We start from the raw sequence: 26,523 nt of genomic DNA on the forward strand, positions 1-26,523 counted from the left end.
AAGGGATGGCATATAATAGTGTGTGTGTGTGTGTGTGTGTGTGTGTGTGTGTGTGTGTGTGTGTGTGTGTGTGTGTGTGTGTGTGTGTGTGTGTGTGTGTATACCTTACTTTTATTATAAGGAACGAAATCTACATACATGAATGATTCCAGCCACCTGTTGTTGTCACCAGGGATTGTCTGAGTCTCTACTTTTGAGTCATTTTGCTATCTTTCCTTTAGAAAGATCACCATATCACTTTCCAAAATTGATACTCTCATTCTTAAAGCGGAATACAACCCAGAATTTCTTCTTTGCTTTAAAAGATTATTTACAGCATACAATATACTAACACAATGTTGTTGTTTTTTTTAGTAAAACAGCATTCAAAGGGTTACATCACAGGGCTGACTCTTTCTTCTGCAGGGAGAACCCGCAGCCAAACTGCTTATAATCTCATCTAGTGTACACATTCTTTACTTGATACATTTATGTAAACATTCTCCGGCTGTGCAGGACTTCAGCTGATGAGCGCTGCAGTGAAAAACAGATGAGAAATAACTGCTGGCAGCTTTTAAAACAGAATGACAACAGTTATAAATAAAATGCACCAGCAGCTTTCAAAGTAAATTAACTGAACTTTGGGAAGTTATAATTCATCAATGAATAATAATACTTGTGCACAAAAGCAAATATGATAATTGTATGGGTTATAAAAAGTAGGAAAACACATTTTTATTGAAAAATTTGTCAGAGTTTTAAACCGCTTTAAGGGCATACATTACTTGATTTTGCTGGTGGACTCCTGTCACTACCTAAACTCTGGGTAGCACCTGTCATCACCTAATCTGGGTGAGGGGGGGGGGGGTCCCTGTCACTACCTAAACTGGGGGGCGCCTGTGTATGTGGCATTCACAATCTGATCCCTACCACATTCCTAGTCTAATGTCCCACCATTGCTAAGTTCATGTAACTTCGGCTCCACCCATGACCACATCCACATCATGGCCTATGGCCACGCCCATTCTTCAGCGCGGCAAGCTACGCCCACTGCACTCCCCCCATTTTTTGGCACATCGCATGACTTAACCCCCCCCCCACCTGAAAAATGTTCTGCGGATGCCCATGTAGGCAAAAATTTGTGCTGACATGACAGGTGAGCCACCAACTCTCACCAGGGGTGGGGGTGGGGACACACATATACTTGGGGGAGGGGGGTCAGCAGGTGGCAGCTTTAAGATGATTTCCAGTAAATTTCATCCTGAAATCTGTAGGAAATCTGTCTGCAGTGTGTGGGCAGGCTAGAGATTCCTCTCTAATCAGATTGTCAGAGAGAGATCTATGTGATGGTTGATCTGGTGACAGACCAACAAGTGTATGGGCACTTTAAAGAAATAATAAGCTTGTTTAGGTTTCGGTATTAACACAAATAATAAGGAAATTTAGCACCGAGCTTCAGACTATACTATATTTTGTGTGCCTAGCTATATTTCTGCGTTATCTTTGTTCATGTACTCCCCTGACTCCTAAAACTTAACATGCGTAAAACAAAACTGACTACTTTCCTGCCATCTCAAGCCCCCACCTTACCTGAAGCAAAATAATAATAATAATAACAACCATAACATCCCAATAGTCTCATCTTCTAAAGCAAACTGCTTAAACAACATCTCAAGGATGGGTTAAATAAATGTATGTCCCAGTTATATCATTTCTTGAAATTAATCTTTGAACATATATAAATATTGTAAAAGGGAAGTCATACTGACAAAACTGGAACCTGAAAAGCATGTTGTTAGTGATATTAAATTATATCCACCTGCCAGCATTCTCCCAAATAACAAATATATAAACTTAAAAGAAGGCTGAAAGTACAGGACTTCTAAAACTTCTAAAAGAAAGGAACACAATAGTAAAATACCAAAACTAACTTTGAAACGTTAATATAAATGTTAAATGTATTGTGACAGCAAGGGAAGAGTTAGCAATGCTCACAACACAATTTATAAGTGCAAGCCACTAAAGCCATGAATTACATAAATTGTAACAGGCTGTGTAACATGCAGGTAACAGGTGGTGTGTGCTGGGGCACAAAATCTTGAAAGCTGTTTTGTGCAGAGCGCTTCTACTGAGGACTGTATTACACCTTCATAATTAGTTACTTAATGCAAGAAAGGGAGCAGATAAATTTAAATAAAATCAACATAGCTAAGGCATTTAGCCCAGATGGCTTCCAAATTTCGGTCTCTTTTAGCCCTTTATGCTAGGCTGACCACATGTCCTCTTTTCCCCGGACAGCTCCTCCCAGGTTTTTGAAATGTCTCCGGTGAAGAGAGCCGAACACAGAGTGAGTCAGAAAAGCCGATTGAAGAGACAGAGAGCCAAACAGCCAAGACTCAGTCCAGTGTTTTCCCCAGAGCCTATCAGCTGGGCAGTAGTGTTTTCCGGATCATGAATGATTTGGATCTTTGATCCGGATCTTTTTTGTGAGTTGAATCATCCGGATCATTCGTTCATTGTAATGATCCGGATGAGTCAACTCACAAAAAAGATCCGGATCAAAGATCCGAATCGTTCAAGATCTGGACAACACTACTGCCCAGCTGATAGGCTCTGGGGAAAACACTGGACTGAGTCTTGGCTGTTCGGCTCTCTGTCTCTTCAATCGTCTCTTCTGACTCGCTCTGTGTTCGGCTCTCTTCACCCGGGACATTTCAAAAACCTGTGAGGACCTGTCCGGGGAAAAAAAAGACATCTGGTCAGCCTACTTTATACTCTCCTTGTTGTTCTGGGTAACCACAAGCTCTCTGGATATTTTATAGTACTGGCCCAAGCACTGTCTCATAGGGTCATATCAATTCATACCATGCAGTGATGAGGACAAGAAAGTCTGAAACAGCTGTATGCATGCTGAATTAGTATGGCTCTGTAAAATATATAAGCTGTAGGCTCACTATGCACTACCATTTATAAATGGCTTTTAAGGGTCTTAAGAGATGATTTGCATATTTGGGAGTGATGCATCATGATAAACCATGCTAATTACACCAGAGAGGAAATGTGTGCATCAACCAAGTGAACCTGACAAATCTGGCTTTGCAAATTTGGCCTATTGCCTAATCACGAGACATTGCTCATGCAAATATGCATTTGCTTTCGCATGCCTAAATATGCAGGGTCAAAAACCAAAACCGCAAAACAATCGCCCTGCGGGAATTAGTTCATGCTACATAGCACTATCCAGGGGCGCCACGAGGAGGCTTCCCATTGCCCCCATACAACGGGGGGGCCGCGAGGGTCCCAGGCTCTCTCACCGCCTGGAACCCACACAGCGGCACCCCGGAGGGGGAGGCTGGGGGGTGTAGGCGATCTCCCCAGCGTGGCCAGCGCCGGGAAGAGCCGCCCACACACACCTCCCAAGATTAAAAACAGGCACTTACCTTAACGTCCATTGCGTTCTGCTACATGCGCATGACCTGGGCGCGACACATAAGGGGAGGACAGGCGCAACCAGCCCGCTCCAGGGCTCTCACCTCCTAAAACAAGCCATTCACCACTTGCCTCCAATGGAAAGAAAATGCAATGCTAATTACACCAGAGAGGAAATGGGGGCAATGGGAAGCCTCCTCCTTGGTTGATGCACACATTTTCTCTCTGTTGTAATTAGCATCATCATAAACCATACTTGCTCGCTTAAAGCTAAATTATTGCAAACACCTTCTGTTTTAAAGAGACCCTGTAACAAAATGTTCATCCTTATTTCTTCTATCCTATAAGTTCCTATGCCTGTTCTAATGTGGTCTGGCTTACTGCAGCCTTTCCTACTTGCACAGTGGCTGTGTTATCTTTGTTATATGATCTAATCTTCTCTCCTCTGTCGGGTCTGTCGGGCTCAGGCAGTCTGACTGGAATGTGCTGTGCTGCTTGTGATTGGATAGAAGCTATACACACCCTTTCCAGGCCCCCTGCATGCTTTGTGTGCCTCACACACTAAGTTTACTTGAGCCTATCACAAGCTTTTAGCAGCCATGTCTTTTCTTTGTAAACACTGCCTAAAACTGGCAATTACAAGCCAGGTTTGCAGCAGAGAGTGGCAAAAACAGCACAGAGGGGTCCAGGAGAACATAATGAATAGAATGGTATGCTTTTTATTGTAAGACTTTTAGAGTACAGATTCTCTTTAAGGCCACAAAAATTGAATTTAGCTCTGGGTATAAAATCTATACAATCAAATTTCAAATAATCAACATGGGTTTATTAAAGATAGCTGCTGCCTGGCAGAAATATTCAGCATCTGTGAAGGGGTAAATACACAAATCTTGATATTGGAAAGACAATTATTGTAATATTCTTTGACTTAGCAAAATCGTTTGACACTTTTTCCACAACAGCTTGATGCAGAAACTGAGGAGCCAAGGAGTCAAAATAGTCAAGCCCACCACAGAGTCATTTTTAAGTCTATTGTTCTTCAGTCTATTTATTAATGATCTAGTAGGTTAAATAAAAATACAGTGTTGCCAATTTTTGAGCATGATACGCAACTAAATGGCAGGTGAAATTCAAAGTAAAAAAAGATTAGGTCTTGGCCATGCTAATGACATAGCATTGTATGAATGAAAACTTGATATACCTGGAGACATCACACTTGGAGAAGTTCTTGAAAGACTGATTAACAGAAAGTTAAGTAACTACATTCAATGCTAAGTAACAGCAGCAAATGCAAATAAAATTCTGGGATGCATAAAAAGCAAAAAAAAAAAGTAAAAATGTGTGTGTATATATATATGTTAACTGTATACATATATATTAATAAATATTTTATTGTCAAGTTATATTTGATATAAAATATTACCTTTTACTCCTATGTAAGAGAGGCAAAAATTACACCATATACCTGTGGCAGTGTGTGTGTGTGTGTGTGTGGGGGGGGGGGGGGGGGAAGAGAGATCTGATGGTCTGCTTTGCATTAAAGGGGGCTCCCATATTGCACCATAAGCTCCCCAGAACCTACCACCGCATGTATGGGTTGAGTGATGAGACATGGTTCTTGACATGGATAAGGGGGATTTGCATCAGATTTCATAATAAGTCCCTGGTGAACAGGCTTATTACTTAGTACATTTACTCCAATCCTAGGGGAGTGCTTAAGGAATGTATAACCAAATTATCAACAAAAATTTAACATTCCACACTCTCACAATGCATATGAATTTTATTGATATCAAAACACACGTAACATAGAGTCCCCATGACAACCCCTTCCCTATTAAAACCTCTGCTGGTCTGAAACCATGGAGCTCTCCTGACATCCATAGATTCTTGCACACTCTGCTCACAGTTTTTGGCCAGATTTTGGTAGTTACTATGCTGCTTTGTATGCAAAGATGCATAGATTATTCCCAGACAACTTTTCCTCTTGAGATTAAACAATAAGATCTTCTTTTAGTGTCTTTTTAAGGGTTATACTTCAAAAGACCACTCGTTTACACTAAGCACAGCTCAAAATGCAAACTTATGCTGTACGCTTCTTCTAGTGGCAGCCACTTACGCAGCTTTCCACTCTATCGGCTCAGTTAAGTTTACAAGGATCAAATGCTTAAGTCCATAGCCGCATAGCAGCACTCACCAACTCTTCGCTGCCCTCTCTGTAATTAACATCTTCCAGTCTGCAGCCACAGAATCCCGCAGCTTGCACCACCACTAGTTTACCTCTCTGGGGCTGTATTGGCTATTCATTGGCCGGCCAGGCTGTCAGCATCCACGTGTGATCAAAGGGACGCGAAGCATCGCTTCACTCTCACTTACTTGGCTTGACTGGCCACGCCTGCAGCAGAGGGGAATACTTTATTATTATCTCTGTCTTGCAAGAGTCCCCCCAATGTTATGGACCAGGCGGATGGTATTGCTTAGGAGGTGCTGCCTCTTGGTGACCGGCTCAGCAAATCAGGCAATACACATATGTTTAAAAAGTTGGAGGTGAGGTTATGCCAATTTTGTAAACATTTCATCAAAAATATTAAAAAGAAGAAAAAAACCCTCACTATATTGAGAAATCATGCATAATAGTGATGACCACACAAAAGCGATAGAAAGAACCCAACACCTTCCTTAAAGTGAACCAGAGATGAAGCATCCTCATTTATTTTACCATGTATATCAGTGGGAACATTAGAGAAAACACCTACCCTGCTCTCTGTTTCATCTTTCACTGCTCAGCCTGCTTGTTATCGGCCCTGATAAAATCACAGACTGAGCATTCAGTCTGACTTTGCTCAGGAATCATTATAGCTGACTCTGTCTCCTCTGATGTCTTTTCAAGCCCAAGCCTGCCCCCTTGTGGCTCTGCTCAGGAATCATTATAGCAAAGCCAGACTGAATGCTCAGTCGGGGATTTTATCAGGGCTGTTAAGAAGCAAACTGAACTGTGAAGAATGAAACAGAGAGCAGGATAGGTGTTTTCTCTAATATTCTCACTGATATATATAATAAAATACATGAGGGTGCTTCATCTCTGGTTCACTTTAATGTTTTCTTATATAGCTCAAGATAATTAGTTTAATGTGGAAAGCCAGGTTAAAATCACATAGGCATTAGAAGAAATAAAATCAATGTCCCATATGCTGTGAGTCTTTTTTCTCCTGCAATTGCATTGGGCCCAGTTCTTTATGTGGTCAGGGACAATACACATATGCACATCAAAACACATACATGGATGTTAAACATTAACAATACAATCCCAGTATGTTCCATGTAGTCACATTTTATTACTGCTAACTAGCTTAAGACATTAGCTATGCACCTGTGTGTACCTTTGTCAGAAAAACACACACAAAGAAACACAAAGGGAAGCTTTCTGCATTGATATTTGCTAAAATTCTTTACAATGTGTATAAAAGTCCCAGAATGAATGTGTTTCTTCCTACAAAAGTTTAGACTTTAAATTTATGAGCAGCCTTACTGCGTCAATGACCTGGGATAAACATACAGCCAGTGAAGCTCTAAGATCATTATGATAGTCAGGGAACTCAAAACTTCTAAGCAGAATGCAAATGTAGCTGCCATACTATAACTACATATAATAAACTTAAAGCTAAATGTTTAAATAGTTTTACAAAAAAAAAAAAAAAATAGGATTTATCAGAAAGACTTTAAAACTTGTTTCAATCTTAAAGAGTAACTTTAACCAAGGATTGAACTTCATCCCAATAAGTAGCTGATACCCCCTTTCCCACAAGAATTCTTTACCTTTTCTTAACTAGACCATTTGGAACATCTGCATGGCTGATGTTGTGGTGAAACCCCTCACACAGTGTGATGTCAGGAAACCATGGTACTGGCAGTTTGCTGTCTGTGAACCTAGTTGCATTGTGGGACATAATGGCTTTTTCCAACTCTCAGTAACAAACATTCCGTACAGAACAAACATTTTTACCACCAGTGATAAATTTCAGCAGAGGAAATGTGAGAGGAAATAATCTATAAATGAATATTGTAAGCACATAGCAATTTTATTTATTATGTCATGTTCACTACAGTTCACATTTCCTCTTTAACTACGTTAGGACCTTAATGATTGAAATCTACGCCATGTTTTGATGGCTACCTGGCTGCCAGGGCGTTGATTTCAATCAACCGAAGCCGCGTGTTCTCGCCGCTTTCATTGCTTCCGACGATCTCGCCGCTGTCTCCCCACCACAGCTCATTCGCTCTGCCCTCTCTATAACGGAAGAGCCCTGTGAGTGGGTCAAGAGCTGATTTCATTGGCTTTAGGCCGTGTCTTTCAACGTAAGCCGCTCCCATTTACTTACATTGATAGGCAGGGTCAGGAGCCAATGAAAGTAGCTCCTGAGTCCTGACCAGCTCACAGGAAATCTGCTGTCATAGAGATGGCAGAGTGGGTGGCCCAGGTTCCCGACGTGCGGGCGGCGGTGATGGCGATTGCGGTGGGTATGTGCGGCAATTCGTCGTTATTTTTAGGTGTTCCGCCATTTCTAGTACCAGCCGTCTCTGGTCCTTCAGGTGTCAGAGACCGCAGGTACTTAAGTGGTTAAAGACATTGTCATCTCTTCAAGGGTTCATATAATCATAGTTATAATTCCATCATAATGTATCTATGTAGTGTCTTTTAACTTGGAAAGTTCTATAGTAAAAGTATCACTTAATGGAATAAGAAAGAAGTTTTGAATTAGGATGAAACCATTTATTAGCAAAGTTAAAGACTACCCAGTAAGCTCATGGTGAGCCAGAACTTATTGGAGTGTGTAAGGGGCTACAAAGGTCCTCTTATGGTGACCACACACCATACCATTTTTTAAATATCTGTTCAATTTAAGAATTGCAATCAATTTTTCTAAATGATTGTAACATTTCAAAAATATAACCAATGTACCACACTCATGTTCACTTTTTCCCCATTTATGATAAAAATGATTGGAAACTCTGAGAAAATTGCAAGGGTGTGTATATTAATAAATTGATCTAACACACACCGTACAATCTTTAGAAAAATTTAAGAAAAATTTCCAGCATTCTGGATCGATGAAAATTGAAAAAAAAAACATGGGAAATACGACTGAATTTTTCAGTATAATGAAAAAAAAGCTTTCGATTTTTTTGGGAGATCCGATCATATTTATCGAATTGCCGTAAAATCAAATCATTTTATTGTATAGTGTGTGGCCACCTTTACAGTCTGTATACATGTTTGATTATTGTGGCTCTGTACAATTAACAAGCTGACACATCATTGCATTTCAGCAGTTCTGGAGGTATGGCTAGCTTACACAGACAACAAGGGATAATTTGCATAGTCAGTAGTGATGCACTGTGGGGGACATCATATGCTCACTCCAACCTGAATTATCACAAATTCCTTCTGTTTTAAGAAGGCAAACTTTTGTTCTCCTTTGCTAAGTTAAAAAATATATAAGAGCAAACTTTTGGCTATTGAGCCTTAGTCAGACTGAATCTTGTATGCTTACAGGATTCAGCCTGATGAAGGTTTAATAGCCAAAAGCTTGCTCTTATATATTTTTTTACTTAGCCAATAAATGGTTTCATCCTGATTCAAAACTTCTTTCTTTTACTGATGGCTAACACAATGCAATATTCTACTGCTACTTAATGGAACAAAAGACTTGTGCTGCTGTCCATGGTACTGAAACACTTCTGAAATCCTTTCCGGAGGGATCTCTGGCCTGCTGATCTGCGTCAGGCTGTGCCATTCCCTCTGGGGGCATTGATGTTGTTGCGGGAGAGCCTCCTGTTGCTATGAGAATGGAACTGATGGAAACTCCTGCAGTTTCATAGATGGATTTTCAGTCCTCCAGTGCCTTGACATGCTGTGGCACGCCATTTAGCTGAAACTGTAAGCCACATGGAAAGGTTCGCGTGTACTGGATCTCCTTCCAGATCAGAGTTTATGCTTCTGCAGCATCATGGGAGACAAATCTGCGTACAGACGCACCGATGTTGGTATACCTGGCATGGTGGATAAGCTTTGCGCCGCCATCATGAATTGTTCCTTGACATCATAATAGTGGAATTTGAGCACAACGTTGCACGGCAGATCGGGGTTCCGTGGTCTTCCTAGGGTTCTAAGTATGCAATTGTGAGAATCTGCTCAGCTGCCTGTGCAGACAGGAAGCTTTTTGACCACTGTTCAGGTCTGCATTCTGCAGGTCTCTTTAAGAGAGACCTTTTGTCAGTTCTGCAGCTTGCTGCTGAGGAATTTGCATACGTTTATCATGCAAATTGCCTAGCCACATCCATTGTGGGCTTGCTCTATAAGTACTATCTGTTTCCCAGAATGCTTGGCTGGTCATAAGGACTCCTTCCTGTGAAACACTCCTGGAGGAGTGTCAGCCATGCTCTTTGTTTGAAGATCAGCTAAGAGTTATTCCTGGAACTTGCACTAGGCAGGTTTCCCTAGTGCAGTTAGGATTGTTTATCTGTTTTGTTTGTCTGTTGCGATTGTCCTGTCCCAGCAACAGGAAATCGTTCTGTGTGTCTGGGTGCTAACCGCAACAGCGGTTGTTGCTGGTAGCCCCTTCTGATCTGTTTCCCTGGATCGTGCTAGCCTCTTTTCGCTAGTGCCGTGGATCCTTCTGTTCTGCCTCCCTGGATCGTACTAGCATCCTGCGCTAATGCTGTGGATCCTTCTGTCCTGCTACTCTGTACCTGGATCGCACTGGCATCCTGCGCTAGTGCTGTGGATCCTTCTACTCTGTCTTCCTGGATCGCGCTGGCCACTTTCGCTAGTGCTGTGGATCCTTCTGTTCTGTCTGTCTGGATCGCACTTACCCTGGCGTTGGTGGCAGTGGATTCCTCTGGTCTGGATCTTGGAGCTAACCTCGGCTGCGGTCGCTGCTGGTTACTCCCTCTGTTTGTCGTGTGCTTGGATCACACTGCTCTGACAGCAAGAGCAGTGGATCTTTCTGATACCTGGTTCGCACTGGCTCTGACGGTAAGAGCAGTGGTTCCTGTTTGATCGATTCTCGTTGTCTGTCTGTTTGCGTGCGCTTGCTGGTGCCTGCGGTAAGGCAACCGTGTAGCAAGCGCGTTTGTGTGGTGTCTGTCTTGTCTTGGTTAGTTAGGCGTGCTTGTCTCTATTGTGCTTATCACGTGGAGACCGCGCACGAAAGCGTGCACTGTTGCGAATGAGTGCGGTGTTCGCGTTCAGTTAGCGTTTGTTATTTTCCTTGTTATTCTCATTGTATTATTTGCTGTGCCTTTGCTAACCTCGTATTCTGTTCTGATCTGCCTTGTGTCACGTCTGGCGATTGCACCTCTCGCGATCGCATTCCTATTTCATATCTGCTGTTGTGTGTGCACTGTCGCGGGGTGGCGACTAGGTTGGCGCACACACTTACAACCTGTCCCTTTGCTCGTTCTCATTCGCAATCGCTTCTCTTGCGATTGCGTTCTGCGCTTCGTACAATTCCTGTCTGGCATTTGTGGAGGTACATAGGATAGGTTCCTCTGCACTCCCCAGCGCCATCTGCCGACAGGAATTTCCCTCTACGGGTGCGTAGCACCGTTTGCTGGGTTCCTGCAAATATACGCTTGTGGAGAATTTCCGCCGTACCAGCGCACGCGTTGTGCGCTGATCACGGAGAAAGTTCCACAATCGTTACATTATGACCAGCCCAACCAAAATTCCCAGGGTAGAGGGAGTTTCTGATTTGTACGATTTTGTCGAGTCTGGGTCCTGTGTCTTTAAGAGCTTTAAAAGGCTAAATTCAGAGACCAAAGCGGAATTTATTTCTGAATGTGTGAGGTTTTGTCTGAATCCCACCTTTCAGATTACTGATCCGTCCACATCAGCTCTTCAGTTTGCCTATGTGCTCTTAAAAGACGATTTGTTCACCTGGGCGTAACACAATTCTTGGAATGGTAATCTGTATCAGTTGCTTGCAGTGATATTCTCTCACTGGTTTAAACTGCCTGGCTTACCACCTGCTCTGATTGAATGTGTAGCTGCTGATAAGTCAGCTGATCTTTCCCTTCCATGCAAAACTTTTCAGTATGACAATCAGTTCAATGTGTCTGTTGCCACTTCAGGTTTTAAACAGCAGACATGCAAAGTGGCTAAAAAGAGAAAAACTAAAAAACGCAAGCATCGGAATAAAACACTTCCTATTGATGTTTATAATGATGTTGTTCCGTCTCCGGCTTTTTTGCCCCAATCCAAAGCTTATGTGGATCCTGCTATAGGTAGGATCGCACACTATATTAAAGCAGTTAAAAAATCTGTTCTTGTTCCTGAACTCCACCCATATGGAGATTATCTGGATACTGGCCTGTTTGAACCCCCATTTGCTTCCTGGGATGTTGGGGCCCTGCTGGAAGAATTCGATTTTGATTGGAAAGCCTTTTGTGATTTTTACATCGCAAAAAGCGAAGATGTCTTGAATGATTGTCTCGATTCTATGTACCTTTTGATTGATTCCGATGAATGTGACGAGGGTGATGTGGATCTGGTGATTTATGTGTGGCAGACGATTTTGGATAAGTTGCACACACACCAACCAATTGATTCCAATAAAGAGACATCGTTGTCGGATGATTGTTCCTGCCTTTCTGGGGTAAAGCATGAGAGTCTTGACTTTGTGCAATCTGAAATGAATGAGTGTGCCGCTGTGGTTGATTCCTGTGAGAATCCTGAAGAATTCTCTCCTGACAGTGTGCAGTTTGAATCTGTGCGATCTGATGCCTGTTTCTCGAATGTTCCTGCAGATTGTGATCGGCATGAGTCTGCCGGTTTCCTCAAGGATGTGTGGGATCCTTTTTCATTTAGAAACAGATCTTTGAGATCTTCCGTCTGTGACCCTGCTATGGGGAAAATTTTTCGACTATGCAGCGTCAAAAGTAAAATTAATATGCCTAATAAAGTTTATCCTGTTGATGTCGCTATTTCTTCTGCTAATGAGTCTCTGTCTCACCCTGTTCACACCTGTAAGGACCCGTTGCCTGGTGACAGTTGCTCCAGTGTTTCTGTCCTGAACACCTTACAGTCTGCTCCGCAGATCGCGGAGGTTTGCGCTATGGAAGCGTCAGTTTCACAACCTAAAGTGATTTGTGATTCGCAGGTTTTGCGTTCTGACTCCTCGGATTCGACATTGTTAGCTGAATCTAAGAGTGAGACAGCGCTTCGGTTTTGCGAATCTGATGCTGAACCTTCTTTGCCTTGTTCAGAGACGCTTTCTCTGAACCTGCCCTATACCATGAATGAAAACATGTTTTCCTTTCACACTGACGTTTGTGAGCCCCTTTCTTGCTCTGAGGGAAGTGCTGATTCTGCACCCTGTACTCTGGATCAGTCAATGTGGCCTTGCTTAGAATCCCCTGCAGTGTTCCTAGAGGCTCGTCTAGGTATTGCCACTATACTCACCTGTTTTTCTGCAGTTTTGGAGTTACAAGCTAGTTTGACTGCCACACAGAATTCTGGGTACAGTGAGAATGAAGTTAGGGAGTCAGTGTGTGTTCCAGTAAATATACCTGTACATTCCCCTCATGATGATGAGATCCAGTCTCAGTTTGTGGTGGAACCTTCCCTGGGACACCTGCCCTGTCCACAAAATAAAGTTCCAGTTTTGCCCTGTAACATGGATAGTTCAGAATCCTTCTTAGAAAACCTGGAAAATGATGTTCCTGAGGTCTTGTTTGATGTTCTGGAGGTCTCCGAGTTCCTCCCAAACGGTGCAGAACTTGTGGGAGACGTCTCCTGCCCCCCAAGTCCTTCTGAGGTGTTGCCCTCTTCCGTAGGCATTGCTGCCTTGCTGGCTACCTTTTCAGCTCTGGTGGAGCTTCAGTCATGTGTAGTCAATGATGAATTTCTGTCAGATACCATTACAGTCATTGAGATTACAAAGCCTGAGACTGAGTCTTCTTTTGAAATACCAGTACCTGTGACCTCTACTCGTGATGATTTTCTGCCCGGTCCTGGTTTTGGTCTGGTCGCGCCGGACTCTGAGGTGGGCAGTTCCCCGACATGTCCTGAGGTTTCTCCTGTGCTGGTGTACCCCAGTGTGCTCTGTGACCCAGAAAGCCCAAGTGTGCCTCGGTTACCAGCGTACTCAGATGCTTCCTCGGTGGAGACATGTTCTGATTTAGCCTGCCTGCTTGCATGCCCAGAAGTGGTCCCTGAAAGTCCTGATCTTGATGGGTCTCCTGCTAATTCTGAATCTGGAACTGTCATAGGTTCCATGGGGGTGCTTGGTAGCTCTCCATGTGAGCCTGGTGAGTGTTCTGGCTTCTTGGAGTCTCTGCGGAGCTTCAAGGCGTTCTGGGAGATTCCGAGAGAAGTTTTGCTTGGTACCCTCAATACGATCAACAGCGGCTTTTGTTTTGAAAGAGACACTTCGAACAGGTTTTGTGGCAGATTTGGTATTTTCGGACGCTCCTTGGAAGGTGGTGGGTATTGTCTGGAGGGTGTCGATGGCTTCTTCTCTGGTATCCACAGTCCTGATGGGTGTTGCGCTGAGACTTGTAGTGCTGATGGGCATGTTTCGGTGGCTTCTGTTTCCGATGAGGTCGGTTTCGGGTGGACTGACTCTGGAATTGGACCTTGTCGGGCTGTCCCGACCTTCATGAGTCTTCTGTTAAAGTGGTTTGGAGATATCAGTTTTGAGGGTCGTCTGGAATTCGACCCTAGAAGTGGGGGTACTGTGAGAATCTGCTCAGCTGCCTGTGCAGACAGGCAGCTTTTTGACCACTGTTCAGGTCTGCATTCTGCAGGTCTCTTTAAGAGAGACCTTTTGTCAGTTCTGCAGCTTGCTGCTGAGGAATTTGCATACGTTTATCATGCAAATTGCCTAGCCACATCCATTGTGGGCTTGCTCTATAAGTACTATCTGTTTCCCACAATGCTTGGCTGGTCATAAGGACTCCTTCCTGTGAAACACTCCTGGAGGAGTGTCAGCCATGCTCTTTGTTTGAAGATCAGCTTAGAGTTATTCCTGGAACTTGCACTAGGCAGGTTTCCCTAGTGCAGTTCGAATTGTTTATCTGTTTTGTTTGTCTGTTGCGATTGTCCTGTCCCAGCGACAGGAAATCGTTCTGTGTGTCTGGGTGTTAACCGCAACAGCGGTTGTTGCTGGTAGCCCCTTCTGATCAGTTTCCCTGGATCGTGCTAGCCTCTTTTCGCTAGTGCCGTGGATCCTTCTGTTCTGCCTCCCTGGATCGTACTAGCATCCTGCGCTAGTGCTGTGGATCCTTCTGTCCTGCTACTCTGTACCTGGATTGCACTGGCATCCTGCGCTAGTGCTGTGGATCCTTCTACTCTGTCTTCCTGGATCGCGCTGGCCACTTTCGCAAGTGCTGTGGATCCTTCTGTTCTGTCTGTCTGGATCGCACTTACCCTGGCGTTGGTGGCAGTGGATTCCTCTGGTCTGGATCTTGGAGCTAACCTCGGCTGCGGTCGCTGCTGGTTACTCCTTCTGTTTGTCGTGTGCTTGGATCACACTGCTCTGACAGCAAGAGCAGTGGATCTTTCTGATACCTGGTTCGCACTGGCTCTGACGGTAAGAGCAGTGGTTCCTGTTTGATCGATTCTCATTGTCTGTCTGTTTGGGTGCGCTTGCTGGTGCCTGCGGTAAGGCAACTGTGTAGCAAGCACGTTTGTGTGGTGTCTGTCTTGCCTTGGTTAGTTAGGCGTGCTTGTCTCTATTGTGCTTATCACGTGGAGACCGCGCACGAAAGCGTGCACTGTTGCGAATGAGTGCGGTGTTCGCGTTCAGTTAGCGTTTGTTATTTTACTTGTTATTCTCATTGTATTATTTGCTGTGCCTTTGCTAACCTCGTATTCTGTTCTGATCTGCCTTGTGCCACGTCTGGCGATCGCACCTCTCGCGATCGCGTTCCTATTTCATATCTGCTGTTGTGTGTGCACTGTCTCGGGGTGGCGACTAGGTTGGTGCACACACATACAACCTGTCCCTTTGCTCGTTCTCATTCGCAATCGCTTCTCTTGCGATTGCGTTCTGCGCTTCGTACAATTCCTGTCCGGCATTTGTGGAGGTACAGAGGATAGGTTCCTCTGCACTCCCCAGCGCCATCTGCCGACAGGAATTTCCCTCTACGGGTGCGTAGCACCTTTTGCTGGGTTCCTGCAAATATACGCTTGTGGAGGATTTCCGCCGTATCAGCGCACGCGTTGTGCGCTGATCACGGAGAAAGTTCCACAATCGTTACAGCAATCAAGTCTGAAGCTTTCTGGATCGGCTTGTGGCAGGAGAGGTGCAAATAAATTGAGTGCTGCCTCTTTAATGGCCGCGATATTTTCAAGCAGACTCCTGAACCTAATGTAAGAGCGTCAGGCTCTATTCTCAAAGTGAGTCTGGTCTCTAATTGGGAGATTCTAGTGTCCTGAGACCCTAGTGTAGTTGGATTCTAGCGCATCTGCACATGTGTCCACCCACTGCTCTGGATCATTGACCTGACCTCATGACACAGTGAGCGGCGGCTGCCGGATTCAATGGATTATTATCTACATCCCTGGGCAGGAACTGAAGTCCTGCAGGACGTAGATAATGCATTGCAAACCACATAAGTGATTAAAGCTTAGAATGATAGACATATGAACGAATTTATTGTGGTTTTCCTATTTTTTTAAATGCTGCTATACTGTAATTCATGACTGTGGATACTCAATGAGATGCAAATAATTGAGTTGATGCAAATTGTATACCAATTGTATGCAAGTTACAGCTGGTCTATATTCAAGCTGCATTATATATATATATATATATATATATATATATATATATATACATACATACATACATACATACATACATACATACATACATACATACATACATACATAATTTAGAATTATTTGGCTCTTGTTGATGTTTCCTAGTCATGCCGAGAGTATGTATTTAGTAAAATTTAGATTGAACAGGCCTGGCTTCAATCAGTTGTTTAACTAATTGATTAACTAATTAACTAACTAACTAACCAGGTGGACAAGTACTTTTCCACATGGGTGAAATAGGTGTTGGATATCCTGATACCTTAAAATCCAGTTGCTGTTTTTTCCCTATATTTACTTACTGGCCCTCCTAACCAAACCCAGTACTTGTGTGCATCTTAAGTGGCCTGAAATCTCTGTCTGTGATCAGTTACACCACCTTTTCCATGTGCGCTCAGGTATTCCCCCAGTACCCACCTACTTCTGGTTAGTGATTACTGGAAAGATTTACCTAATTGCTATAGTTATACACCAGTCAGGTGCTGGATGCTAATTCATGTTTGTCCCCCAATTTGCCCTCCACATTCACCACTAGAGGTCCTCAGTTCGAGGGTTGCCCACATTCCCCTCACAGCACTCTCCCCAGACTAAACCTACTTTACACAAGGGACCAATGGGAAGGGATTTTCAGTAGCATGCCAGCCATTTCCCCTCTTGTAGCTTCCCTATGTTGCATCAAGAATTCCAGATTAAAACTGGCCTCCAAATGGTTAAATAGATGAAAGCAGTATTCAGGGCATCGCAAGCAGTAAAAGAGTCACTCCACTCCTATTTAGAATATCAAAGCAAATACCTGTGCTTCTTTATCCAACTAACCAAACCAGGAAGGAAAGAATACCCTGAAAATAAATACATTTGCATATAGTGCTGAGTACTGCCAAAGTATATGACACATTAAACAGCCATGTTGCACTCCAGCAGGATGTGCCACCACCAAGGAAGGATCAGCCAAACCCCCCCCCCCCCTTTGTGAATGCACTCACCACCTGGAAGCTTGGCTGTAAGCATATAGCATGTACGCTAAATCTTCAAAAGCAGACCGTCTCCCTTCTTCCAGCACATCCAGGAATCTCCAGCATGACATAGCCAGGCCACCAGGGCAAGTAAATCCAGTAAAGTTTATTTCAAAAAGGCAGGTCACAACAGAGTTCACATGCTAAGGCCGCGGTCACAAAGCAGTGCATCCTGTCAGGTCTGCCTATCTCCAAGGTTTGTGTCCTGCGTACCTCCTAGCTCTGCCCATGAATCATATTGGAATGTACCAGTATACCCTTTATCAGTCAAATAATATCTGGTTCAAGGGTCTAGGGGCTTGATTCACTAAACCGTGAGAACTCATATCACGGCCACGATAGCATTTTTGTGCGCAAATTTGCGATTTAGCGCGATTGCGCACGAAACATTGAAATCGTGAGTGAAAATGCTAGTGCGCTTGTGATATGCGTTATCACGGTTTAGTGAATCAAGCCCTAGGTGTGAAGTGGTTAAGCTGCTTGCATAGTGTGTGTTACACTAGCAACACAGGTGATACCTAGTTAATGCAGGCCTCGCTAATTGTGCAACCTGCGCCACATCATTATGTAAGTACTAGTAAAATTGCCATGTGCTGCTTGTGCACAGCAATTTTATCATCTTTTTGGGAATACCTGTATCCCTGTAAGAAAAATTATTTCATTTTTTTTTTTACTGAATCAAGGCCAGTGAAGTTCTTATCAAACAAAATTATGAAGTTTGTTACCTTAATCATTACAATATGCATTTTCTACATAGGGTGATATATACAATATACACGGCAGTTAATTCAGCATATCACATGTGACATGTCCCCAGCCAGCTGCTGGCAGCCTCCATTCGCAGTCTGATAGATGTTCACGGCTGACCTCATTCTTGCTCCCTTCTACTGAATCGCTAGTCTAAAAATCACAGACCCCATTAGAAGCAGAGATCGCACTGCTGCCAGCACAGCGTGAAGCATATGACGGCATTATTGCCATGTTCAACTTTTTAAGCTGAAAATAGAAATCTTAAAACATTATGACTGTGGAATACCGCTATGAACGTTATTTTTAAAGCAAGGGATACTGGTAAAAAGACTTACTGCTGCAAGGACTATGACCCTGAATAGCCACTGCTCTCATAGTAATTTTCTAATGAGTCTTTTCCACAGTGCATTTCTATGCTCGGATGGACCTGTAGATAAGCAAGTACCACATGTAGGATGCATTCATAAATGACTCATCCATTCCCTCATTTTATTCTGCCTGATGAGCTTGAGATAGCCGCTTGAGAGGATAAAATAATACCTTTGGTTAATGACAAACAAGCATCATGAAAAGGTAGTATTTTTACTATCTCAGAAGGGAGCCAGCTATTTTTAGCTGTAAGCAGTAAGCAATCATTTGAAAAAAAAAGACAATTTTGATACTGCCATTCTTTAAATAGAAGTGTGTGCAGTAACCTCGGATGATCGAATATTCTCTGAGCTGTTGAATAGACATGAATTTTATGCCAAGATATTAAAAAAAAATAGTCTAGTTTTGGAAGAAATTAATAGAAACCGTGATATGTGATCTGTGTAATTCAGGAGCTTATTGGAAAAAATGTGTTCCTGTGCTCAGTTGTAAACCAGTCGATATTTTAAAATTAATTTCTGGTTAAAGGTAACCTGTGTTCATTTCTGACATTTCATGCTGTCAGTATGCTTGACAGGTTGGTACCTGGTGCTTCTTGTATGCATGTTTTCACTAGCTGAAAGCACCAGAACACCTGCCTTTGTTTCTGTAGTAAAATGCATTGTTTTTAGGGGGTCTAGCAATAGCCATAGTAGCTGTAGCTGTTGCTATGGGGCTCAGGAGCATTTGGACACTCTATATATCTCTAAGTTGACTTTTTTGTGTCCACTCTACCCTCTTCAGTGAAGACTTGTGCATCAATTTTGCTCTAGCTCTGCTATTCTGAAGGTTTTGTGGGGACTCCATGTAAGGACAGTGATGCTACAGACACCATCTTGAATTGTATCCATAGGAAACCATGTAATAAAACGATCAAGCATGGGACATAGGTATGGCTGAACATTGGAAATGACCGTTCTCTGACCCATTTGTGAATTTTACTTAAAAAATCCATGAAGCGAGCGTTCATGGTGAATTTTACTGAGAAAATTTGTATGAGCTCCATTGACTTTAATTGAAAGAACTGTAAAAACCTCCAGTGCATTTTTATGGCCACAATTTATTTAAAAAAGGTATCAAAACTGTCAAAAACCCAGGCAGTGACATGATGAAGGGGGATTAATGGCAACAATCCCCCCCCCCCCCCCAAAAAAAAGCTTTTTTTTAAAACGGTTTAAGAAATGGTCGCCCACTGTAGGTGTTACTGTATATATTCAGAAAGCAGGGAAATCATGGACTGAGATAGAAAAAATCTCCCAGGACAGAAAACGGGGGCATACATTTGTTGAAGCCCTTTGCTCCAATGGGAGACACAGGATTGTGAAGTATATACTCGAGTATAAGCTGAGTTTTTGGGACAAAAAAAGGATCCCAAAAGTGGGTGTCTCCGCTTATACTCGAGTCATGGCACAAATAATTGACCTCTGGTCCCATGGCATGTGCCCCCACCCGCCAGAACGGTATGAGCAGAACAGTTTTTGCTGCTGTGTGTCTCCCAACACGTACCCCCCAGAGCTGTATGCTCTGACCAGCATTTGTCCTTAGGCTTACCTATATCCCCAGACATCTGCAGAGCTGTGACATGTACCTTCCAGAGCTGTATGCACTGACCGTCATTTGTCCTTAGGCTTCTTGGTATTCCCGGACATCTGTGGAGCTGCGCACCATGAGAGCATTCACTCACTGGTCTCCGCCAAGAGGATATCCTCCAGCAAGCCAGGACATATTGAGGAGACATATCCAAAAGAAGTGGGACCAATTTCTTGGGGGGAGGGGATGGAGGTGATGGAGGGAAGCATAGAGAAAAGTGAATCTGAATAGGCCTACATGGAGAGTGCAATGACATATAGTGATCAGAGAACCCTAGGAGGTCCTCAGTAGGCGCTGCAGTTCCGACCCCCAGATTATACTCGAGTACATCATTTCCTGGGGGGTTTGTTAGGCAAAAGTTGGGGGGTCAGCTTATACTTGAGTATTTACGGTAATACCAAAGCCCCCATTCATGCTAGAATCACCAAACTAAGATGGCCATCACCAAAGATAGTGCCACAGTGACCCTGCTGAAAGATCCACTACTTCCTTTATTTTATTTTAGTAATGATTTAAATAACATAAGTAATCCATGAGTTGTGCATTTGCAAAAGCATGCAGCCAGTGGCATATCAGAAAACCAGACCTGCATCCTATTTCTGACTAAAAGACAAAAAATGTTTCAAACCAACAGCCAGAAAGTTAACATTTACAAGGAAGTGAGTAATGGTGGCATTGGTGTTCTCTATGTTCCTCTCCTCGCCAGTTTCCTTTTTATATGTTCTACACAATATAGATGCTGATGATGACAATGATGATGTCAGTTCTATTTCTTTCTATTTTTACACTCTAACCAGATGTGACAATAATACCAGATGACTGAAGTCTCTCAATAATCAACTCATTAAATGCAATTTATAGCAATATACATCTCTCATTGGATTTTATCTGAAAAAAGTACAATATTATGTCCTTGTTCAAAAGCAATGAGAATGTTACCTAAGGGAAAAACTGTGGAATGGCCTCAAAGTGGCTTTAATCTTTGCGCGAGATAATAAAGATAACAGACAAATGACTAATTTGGTGCAACTAGGCGTATGATACAATAATTAACATCCTTTCCCTCATGGAGATGGCTCTGCTGGTAGCTCAGCTCAGATAATGCTTTTTGCTGAAACAAGACATAGGAAGTCAGCACGGTTGTTAAAAAGAGAGAAAGAAAAGATTGAAAATAATATTTTTTATACTTTGCTCTTCTAGATTTTCTCAGGACTCTGTACAATGGCGGTTCAGTGGGAAAGAAAATGAATGAAAACAGAGAATACACAAAGTGAGACAGAATAACATTGCAAAGATCTGAAACTTTATAAGGTCCTTGCTAAATTGTTTCTTTGTTTAAAAACCAAAATGTTTTTACAAAATGAGTGTAAGAGAGCAAATTATGGCCAAATGAGACCTCTGGAATAAAGGATGTCTGAGAGAAAACTGTTGCTGCAGCAGTGTTCTCCAGTATCAGAGCCACAGACTGGGTACAGCAAAGTCCCCAGCGGGGATCACCTGATGCTGGATAGATGTGCTTGTCGGTTGCTTGAACAACTGGCTAAAAAAGCTCCAGCGGGGATCACCTGATGCTGGATAGATGTGCTTGTCGGTTGCTTGAACAACTGGCTAAAAAAGCACAAACCTCCCCCTGCAAATACTCACTGAGCCTCCAGCAATGTCTGGTAGTCTCCCCATACCTCTTTGCAGGCTCATAACAGCTTTCTGGCACTCTCCATGCACGCAAGTTGGCTAGTCAAATGACCCACATCGGGTCATGTGACAAGCATGCTTATGTGCATCATGCCGGGAAGCCGCTAGGAGCCCGCAGGGAGGTACTGGACTGCCAGACATCGCTAAAAGCCTGTTAAGTATTTTAAATGCCTCCAAAACCCCCATAAATCCCCCAAAACTGTAGTCCCCGTTATCCAACATGCATGCTGGTTTGTTGAGACTTCTGGTTGCCTGATTTCCAGATAGCGGGGACTTTGCTGTAACTGGTGGCAGCTGCTTCACCTCCCTGGTTCTTATGTCAGAGAATCTAGGATGTCTGAGAGAAATCTCCAGCTACAACAGTGTTCTCCTACCTCTGAGCTACAAACCTGGTAACTGGGCAGCTGCTGCTTCATGTTCCTAATTCTTCTGTCAGAGAATGAAGAATGGCTGAAAGAAGGCTTATTCTCTAGCAGTGTTCCCCAGTGCCTGAGCCGCACACCGGGTAACTGGGTAGCATCTGGTTCACCTCTCCGATATTACTGTAAGAGAATGAAGGATGGCGGAGAGAAACCTCCAGCTACAACAGTGTTCTCCAATACCTGAGTTGCAAACTGGGTAACTGTTCAACCAGTGCTTCACCTTCCTGATTCTTTTGTCAGAGAATGGCATCTTTCAGTATAGTATTCTGTGGATTACATGAACTTCGTTCTGTCAGCTGCTTGTAATGGGATGAAAGAAATGGGAAATTTGCAAGTGCATGATGGGTATAGTTTTCTCCTGTGAACTGATAAATAATTGAATGCAAAAAGTGTCTTAAAATCCTTTTAAAGTGCACCTGAAGTGTAAAAGTAATGGTTACATACCTTCTTGAACCTCCTGCAGCCCACCAATGCAGTGTAGGGACCAGCTTTACCTTTTTGACTAAGCCCAAGGCAAATATGTTTCTTCTGTCCATGCTTCCAGCAATGGAGGACAGGATGGGCATGTGCAAATAAGGCCCATGCATGCCCAGTATAACAAAGTTGCCCGTGCACGAGCGCTATCATACTAATAAAAAGATGGTTAAGAATCAATATGGATGCCCTGATTATTTCACGTCTTGACTACTGTAACTCTTGTCTCTATGAATTACTTGTTAGCTAACAAACCCCACCCCAGTCCATTGTCAACTCAGCATGACTCTTCCACCTCTCCTCTTGCTTCTCTATTTATAACCCACTCATTCAGTCCCTTCACTGACTATCACACAAATAATACAATTCCAGATCCTAACTCTCAAGCACCAAGCACATTGCAGTCTAACTCCATCTCATATAACTAAACTAGGGACCTTAGTTCGTTTAATAATGCGCTCTAGGTCTATCACCGCCACCACCTGCCACCGTGTGCACATCTGCCCGTGCCTGCTCGTCACGCACACACCCGGCTGGCCCCCTGGCTGTCCTGCTCCCGTCCGAACAACGGCTGTCCCTGCGGCACATGCGCAGTAGCGCAAAGCAGGGACGCACACACGGACATGGGATGCAGAGACACAGGGGTTTTATTAGGTAGGATACCTTCCAGATACCTCTCTACACATAACTTTAGCTCTACTAACAATATCCTCCTGTCTACCTCTCTAGTCAACTCTTCTCATTCATAACTAACAGACTTTTCCCTTCTCTGCAACTCCTTTCCATAATCTGTTTATCACTCATGCACACTTACCATCTTTTGGGCAACCTGAAAATTCATCTCCTCAGGCAAGCTGATAATCTCACCTAGGACTCTAGGAAATGACCACTAAACTACTGCTTTGTACAAAGCTTATTCTTATCAATTTTTCCATCTCTTAGCCTCTTATGCTAGGTGCACACCATACAATTTTCTGGCAGATTTACCTGCCAGATCGATTATTTGTGACATGTCTGATCTGAATTTCCATCGATTTTGCGATTGTTTTTCCGATAATGTTTCCAATCATTTTCGATCGATTTTCATAGAAGTGAAAATGAAAACTGATCAGAAAATCGATCGGAAAATTGAAAGATTGATCGAAATTAAGATCGGACATTTTGGAAATAATCGATCTGGCAGGTAAATTTGCCAGAAAATTGTATGATGTGTACCTAGCATAAAAAAAGTAAACTCAAATGGACAGGGATATCTTTCCCCATATGTGTTATTACTGCTTTGTAATGTGGATAAATATTTTTCACCACTATGTATAATGCATTAACTGACCTGTTCAATTGACTCATATGTTTTCCATTGTTTTGTAATTGTCTGTATTTTGTTATTTCTGTTGTACAGCATCATGGAAGATGCTGGCGCAATATAAATCCAAAGCAATGATCATACAGAGCATTCCTAGGTGCCTTTTGTGAGTAAGAACAATACAACTCTTAAAATGAAAAATGTGTCTTGAGGGTCTTAGAATGAAAGCCTACATTCTGAATCTTTTAAGCAAGCCAATAAAAAGCATTCTCCTAAATAATAAAAAAAAAAAGTTCACTGAGTCAGAATACTCTGAAACCATCATCTCCCTGTGCTAAGTGGGTATGTTTTAAAGAGTTGCAACACCAAACTATAAAAAAATCATTATATCATATATCATTGCCATGCAAATTATTTTGTAAGTGAATGCCATCAAATATCCTTCAACTTCAGTCTGCTAGAAGCCATGGGAACACAATAGATTTAGGTATTTAAGTTACCCAGAATTCTCCTCTCTCTGTTTCTCATTGATTCCTAAGTTACCACTACTCAAACTTCCATGAAGCCAGATGTTACACATAACACCTCCACATAACAGAGATTGTTGGATCCACATAGCCACAGATTTGTGGGCATGGTCCTGAGCAGTGATGAGGGCAATCTTATTCAGGGGTCTTTATGTTAGCAGTGGATGCAGTTAACACATATCGGATTTACAGGAGGTCATGTACAAGGAAATGGGCCCCGGCCCCCAAACCTTGTGGAGTGCAGTAAAACATCAAGGTAGGGAACCACTGACAGAACTAAATGGTTTCCCTCTAAATGCTTCCTCTTCTGCATTCCGGTGTTGGGCTATTCTCTTCAGCTGCTGTCCACCTGTGCTTCTTCCAGGTCCTGGCCATTGTGTCTTCTGTGTCCTGTCTCTGTTGCCTAAGTCCTCCAGTCTTGCATTCGGGTCCCTTGCTGATATGAAGCTTAAGGTTGAGATCTAGAGTGAGGACTTATGTATTTATTGTATTTATAAAGCGCCAACATATTACGAAGTGCTGGATTTGACAGAGTGGTGGAAGAGACAAGACCCATCGGCGACAAAGGTTATGTAGCCAGGCAGCAGTGAAAGAGAGGGGCCCAGTGGTGGAACATAGGAAAGAAAGCTGCATTCACTCTTCAGCATACTCACTACTTTATAAATATTTGGCATTGGGGAGAGGAGAGGGAGGACAAGCAAAGAGTGGGAGCGGTGGGGAAACGCTCTTCTGTGTACATTACAGGTACATTATAGCTGGGACAAGAGAAATGGGCAAAGTTGTTGAAATCTGGTTTCTGCTTCTGTTCCAGTTTTTTTATCAGATTCTAAGTTACGTTTAGAGTTTTGACCTTTCTGGATGAAATTCAATGAAGTATGTGGTGCTGACCTTCTGACTCAACTGCAATGCCCCCAGACAAGTTCTCTTTACAAAATTGTCTATTGTGGTCAAGCTCACTTGTGGGATCATGTCACACACTCTTTCTTTACATATTTTTTCATTCAAAGAGACCTTGTAGTTTTGCCAAAATTGATTTTAAAGTACATTTGTAAATCCAGTAGAGGGTTGAATTGCAGTTGTTTTTAGCTCACATGCCTTAATCTACTTAGTTCCCAAGTTAAAATGTAAAGTAACAGCACACAATTATATGCACATTTAAAAAATTTGCACTGTGAAGTCCCCCTCCAAAGCACTCTTAACCCCTTGTCTCCATGATTGACATGCGTCAAGGATTTCAGAGCCTGCAAATGTGGACTCCACCCCCAAGCAATACCAGACCGCATAGTTCAAAAGATTTAGGGGCGCGTTGCAAAACAGGCATTTAAAAAAAATTGATATATTCCCACTAGTGACCTTGTCCTCCATAACAAATTTGGTAACAGTAGCATGTTTTGGGGGTTTGCAGTTAACTAAATGTAGTGCCAAAGACATTAATGCAAAAAGTCAGAATACATTTTTAGGGTATATTCTACTTTTATGTTTGGATTTCAGGTTAGGGAAACCTGCTTGTGAAATTTTTATAGTGGAGTCGATGTGTATTCATCTTCAAGGTTAATGAATTTGTAATTAAACTTTGTGCTAGTTATTGTTTTGGAATTTTTACAAATATATTTCACCCAAGCAAAACTCAACCACATAAATGAAGAAAGAAATGCCAGCCTAAATGTTATATGTCCTCTGTCTGGTATCTAGAAGCTGTTATGGTGAAGCTGTTATGGTGGAGCTGTACCTTAACCCTAAGCTGAAGTGACGAAGCTTCCTACAACACTTTATTCATAAATCTGTTTTTTCATCTCCGTGGTTTTGTTGGCTAGGGCAGAAGACTCAAGCCCATCATAAATAAGACTTTTTATATTTTATTTTCTATTCTACAAACATTCCTTAGCCTTTTAGTTCAATCTCTTATTTTGATCTAAATCAATATTGTGACATTTTGAATGCATCAAAATATTTGGTATAGGTATTCAGAAAGGATGAAACCCAGAAGAAATGACAACAAATGAATCATGCATAAAAGATAGGATATGATTCTGTTAATACTGGAAAATGAATAGGACGAGAATAGGAAATATATCTCCTGAACCCTAAGATTGTTGGAGAGCTAATCGAA

The 26,523-nt window shown here is 42.7% G+C and overlaps 1 protein-coding gene across 2 annotated transcripts in view; it reads left to right on the top strand.

Moving 5' to 3' along the window:
• SUCLA2 (succinate-CoA ligase ADP-forming subunit beta) overlaps positions 1-26,523 on the top strand; it is a 599,900-nt gene that overhangs the window by 438,014 nt on the left and 135,363 nt on the right. The gene's annotated exons all lie outside the window — the stretch shown is intronic.

Source organism: Hyperolius riggenbachi, chromosome 2 (assembly GCF_040937935.1).
Source record: "Hyperolius riggenbachi isolate aHypRig1 chromosome 2, aHypRig1.pri, whole genome shotgun sequence".
Taxonomy (NCBI): domain Eukaryota; kingdom Metazoa; phylum Chordata; class Amphibia; order Anura; family Hyperoliidae; genus Hyperolius; species Hyperolius riggenbachi.